We start from the raw sequence: 5,365 nt of genomic DNA on the forward strand, positions 1-5,365 counted from the left end.
AAAGTTGTCCTTTGATTACTTTATTAATACTAAAGGTTTGACTTCCTTAAACTGCCAAATAAAAAGACCCTCCTAGACCCCATTCTCTTCCTAATGCTTTTGGACAAGCCATTGTTTCTGGCCCTTGGTATACCCTTCAGAAAATTCTCTTGTATCTAAGAAGCTGATGATTTTAGGCATAGCATTGCTACCCTGAAAGAGGGGCAGCTTCAGTTTGATTGCTCCTATGGGAACATCTTGTATTCTTTCTTTGGCTAGAGCATCTGCTTCTTGATTTTCTGTCCTAGGGACATGAAATAATTGCACTGCTTCAAAATTTTCTTAAAAGATCATCAACTTGGTATAATTGGCCAAGAAAAACCTGATTTTTACAAATCCAAGTGCCATTTATCTGCTTTATTGAGCATGGCATCACCAAACACATTTAGGCACCAAACCCCTTACAAAACACACTGTCCTAATCCAAGAATTAGGGCCGTGTACTCTGCTTCGTTGTTGGAGTGGGAGTGTAGCAGCTGCCCAATAGAGAATACCTTTTCCTTTTGCTCATTGAAAATGATGATGCCAACTGTAGCTTGGCCCACTGTTCTTTTGTAAGCTCCATCAAAGAAAAGAGAGTGAGCTCCTTCTAGCTTAGGAATTTCCACCGTTGGCGTCACTCCTTTGCCTTCTGTATTGACCTTTAGCTTCTTCTCATAGTGACGATGAGTAAGAACACCTGCTAGACTAGCACTGGTGGAGTTCTGCACTTGCATAGTGGAATCAAACTCTTGTAATCTAATGAGCCACTTAGAGATTCTAGATGAGATATCCATATGTTGCATCACATACGGAAAGACCTCCTTCATTATTCGAATTACAAAGGGTCTAGGCAATAGAGAAGAGCCGAACTTTGTAGTAGCAAACATCAATGCAAGCACCATGTGCTCTACCATGGTGAATCCTTTTTCCGATGGGGTCATGACGCGACTAGAGAAGTAGATAGGACACATGAAAGAGGTTTGGGGTTCCTTCTGCATTAGTACGGCTCCAAGTGTATCACTTCCTACACTGGGGTTAACATAAAATGGCTCGTCCCATCTAGGGGGTGCAATGGTGGGAAGTGTATCCAGGATCTCTTTCACTTCGCTAAACTATTGCTCATTTTCTTCACTCCATAGGAAGACATCTCTATGGGTGACTTGTTGTAAAGGGAGAACCACTTGAGAGAGCAGGTGAATGAACCTGCTCAAATATCTTACCTTTTGAAAGAAAGAAACCAATTGCTTAGCTGTTGTGGATGAGGACAAAGATACCTAAGCTTTTGAACCTTGCTTGGGTCAGCCTCAATTCCTTTTGCTGAAATTACATGGCCGAGAAGAGTGATCTCACTTTCACCAATGTGACACTTATATATGTTAAGCTAGCCACCCAAGGTTTGCAGCCTAGCCAAACCATCATAGACCTTGCTCAAATGGAGGGAGCGAGAACTATAGATGCAGAAGTCATCTATGAAAACTCGTATTGACTTACCAAAGTATGGCTAGAAGACAAAAGTTACATAGCATTGGAATGTGACCGGACCGTTGGTGAGGCCAAAAGGCATCACCCTGTAAGCAAAACATCCCCATGGTGTTATAAAGGTTGTCTTTTTTTGGTCTTCTTTTGCAATGTTAATTTGAAAGTAGCCTGAGTAGCCATCACATAGTGTGTAGCGCTCATGACCTGCTACCTCGTTGAGAATATCATCTTGGAATGGGAGGGGAAAATGATCCCTCTTTGTTGTTTCATTGAGAGGTTTGTAGTCTACACAAACCCTCCACCTACTGTTCTTCTTTGGCGTGACCACCACTGGAGAGACCCACTCTGAGTCCTCGACGGGGTAAATGAAACCTGCCTGTAGCAAATTCCTTACCTCTTTGAGCAATGCTTCTTGCTGAACTACCCCAAGCCTTTTGAGCTTTTGCACTACATGCTTACTTCCTTCCTTGAGTCTTATGTGGTGCTGCACCACTGTGATGCGTGTGATCTTGTCATAACTATCAACGAAAAGTGTGGTGAAGTTACCTAGCATAGAGATGTATTCTTCTCTCTCTTCACTAGCTAACTCACCGGAGAGCATCCGATGTAACTTACTTGTATCCACCAAGGGTTGCGTACCTAATGGTCCCTCTTGGTTCTCCGGTGATGTTTCAGATTGTGTCAATCTCTTTGGATCTCTGAGGATGACTCCCATCACTCGATGCTATTGTCGCTCTCTTCAGATGTTGTCGTCTCTTATCCTAAGGTGGTCGAAGAGTCACTGGTGAATTCATCTTCTGATGCCTCCAAGATCATGTTGTGTTGCTTCCCAGTCTTCGTGTCATAGAATATGGACTTTCCTTTAGCATCCTTCATTGGGATCATTCTAGTACTCCAGTCCTGCTTAGCCTCCATAGCCATGAGCCATGGTCTTCCAAGAATGATAGGATAGCCTCCCCTTTGTGCGGCATGAAAAAAATGTCTACCTCCACTTGTGTGTTGAATGCCTTCACCTTGACTGCATTCACAATACCTACGCACTTCACTTTGACGTTATTTTCCATTTTAGCTCGGCAAGGTGCTGGCCTACTTACCTCTAGGCTTAGATGGTGCATCATTTTCTCACTCATGATGCATATCTGTGTACCACCATCTATGTAGATGTTTGAGATACATTGCCCCTTGATGTGGGCATCCGGCCTACTTACCTCTAGGCCTAGATGGTGCATCATTTCTTCACTCATAACGCATATCTGTGTGCCACCAGCTATGTAGATGTTCGAGATACGCTGCCCCTTGATGTGGGCATCCATGATAGTCTTGATTTTGTCTTCGCTGCCCTCTTCCTTGCTCTGGATTTCTAGCACGTGCATGCACTTGCTTCACTAGATGTACAGAAAGATTCTCTAGGTGGCTGGTGATTTGTTTGAGCAAGTCTTGTTGATCTTCAGCCGGTTCCTGTGGATGATTCCTCTGGATGGAGCTGCATGTGCGGTTAGGTGTGGTCGGTCCCTTCCCAGTTCCTCTTCCTCAGTAGTTTTGGCTTGTAGATGCAACTTATTATCTTTAAGGCGGGCTACTTAAACTGCTACATCACACGTAGCAGGAAACCTTCCCTTCACCTTCTCTTTAAGAATTTGCCATAAACCAGCCACAAACCGGTCTTTCTTTAGGATTCACCCTCCCTCAGCGATGCAACCCATCGTCCCCATAGATCCACAAAATTTGATTTGTATGCTGCATACTCAACCATACTTCCTTGCTTCAACTCCATCAGCAATTGCCATAGCTTCTTGGATGTGGTGCCTTCTCCAAAACGCCTTAGGAATGCTGCTCTTAGCAGATCCCACCTCTCCTTGGTGGCTGGCACCAAGGCATTGTACCATGATCTTGCCTCCACTTTCATTAGCAGCGGAAAAATGCGCAGACACGAAGCATTGTCATCCCTTCCAGAGACAACACATGCTATTTCAATTATCCAGGAAATCTGAAGCTTCCCCTACCTTACCCGTGAAGGTTGGGAAGGAAACGTTTGCAATTGCACAAAAAAACAAGATTTCTTTCAAAAAAAAAAATTCTTTTTCTTTCAAACACGACAAGTAGCCTAGCGGCGTATAGCGGCCTTCTTACACAATTGGGTGGATAGATTAGAATAGGATGAAAATGAAAACATTGAAAGAGTGATGGTAATCCAACACGGGGAGGATAATAGGGTTTGGGGAGCTAAGGATCTCTCCTAACACCACAGCACCAAACACCAAATAGATACACAATCTTCTGTTGATAGAAGATTTTTCTATCTACATATATAATTACGTGCATCTGTTGCAGAAACCTAAACAGAAAAGCGGTTGGTCCGTTATCCATGATGCACATAGTGTAGAGTACTTACTTACACCCTTACCATGCCGGTGTCGATAAGTCAGCACATCCACACAAGGTCATCGCCTTTCATAGGCTCCACCTTCCCTTCATTGCTCAGCACGTACGGAGTGATGGCGATGCGTTTGACCACTCCTAGTCTTTTAGCTAGCAGCAATTGCAAGTAATTACCATAGTCGGCTCGTTGCATGAACTCCACACCATTTAGCTGTAACTCGTCTCCGGCCCACTAGGTTTCACCCGTGGTAGATAGTTTCTTCAGGATGAGTTGTACGGGGAGATGAGGAAGGCCCTCTACCCGCCCTCCAAAATAGCGAGGACAGAAGCCAAACCACTCCTCTCTAGGGCATGGGAACCTCCTTACCACCTCTACTTCGGGGTTGTCGAAGTGAACTGGCAGCACTCGCATGCGCTTCGCAAATCGATAGGTGATCTTTCGCCGCATTGCCTCGGATGACCTTCTTTTTGGTAGCCTAGGCACGATTCTGATTTTTGAACTTGAAGCACTCACGTGGTCACGTGTTTCTTCTTCCTTGGGGGTCATGTGATTTAGGATTCGCCTAGCCCTCCCTTTCCTTTGGCACGAGCAGCCCCTTTGGGCCACTTAGGAGCAGAGGCTATACCTTCACTTGCAGATTCTTGGGGAAGAGAGGCCGTACCCACCTCTTTCCTTCCTTGATATGGATGTCTCTTCGCGGTGGACGCCGATGTAGAGGATTTCCGCTTCTTCTTTACCTCCTTGCTGGCACTCGTTGATAGTGTGTGGTGGGTGACGACAATGAGAGCAGCCTGCAGTCCTCTCTCTGGTGGCTCTTGATTTGTTGTTAGAGCATAGGATGCAAGATGGAGAACTTACTTCTTGTATATTGACGATGGTGTATTCTGACAGCAACACTTCGATGAAGGCGGTCAGTGCTTCTTCAAATTTTTCCTCCTCCGTTCTCCAATTGGAGAATTCCCGCAGCCATTTGTCCATGGTCGATGATGTGCATCGCTTTTAGCGTTGTAAACTGGAGGTTTCCTAGAAGCCCTCCCCAGTGAGGGCACCAAATGACAAGCGCAAGTGCAAAATGGACCCCGATAGCCTCTACGCCAGGACTGTACATGACGAACTCATCAACGGGGAGTAAATAGGGGGCACCACCTAGATTTGAGCGGCTAGGACATGAACAACAATGATTAAAATAACACTAATGCAGCACACCATAGAGAGAGAGAGAGAGAGAGAGAGAGAGAGAGAGAGAGAGAGAGCGGGAGAGAGAGAGAGAGAGACAGAAACGTAGATGTAGATGATGAAACTCCTTGGGATGTGAGGGAAATCTTGATTCAAAGTGGTATTTACAGAAGCCTTAGCTTTGACGAGATGGAGACAGTGGTGTGTGTGTGTGTGTGTGTGAGTGAGAGAGAGAGAGAGAGAGAGAGAGAGAGAGAGAGAGAGAGAGAGAGAGAGAGAGAGAGAGAGATAGTGTGTGTGTGAGAGAGA

The sequence above is a fragment of the Adiantum capillus-veneris genome, chromosome 21 (assembly GCF_014529385.1).
Source record: "Adiantum capillus-veneris isolate H3 chromosome 21, ASM1452938v2, whole genome shotgun sequence".
Taxonomy (NCBI): Eukaryota; Viridiplantae; Streptophyta; class Polypodiopsida; order Polypodiales; family Pteridaceae; genus Adiantum; species Adiantum capillus-veneris.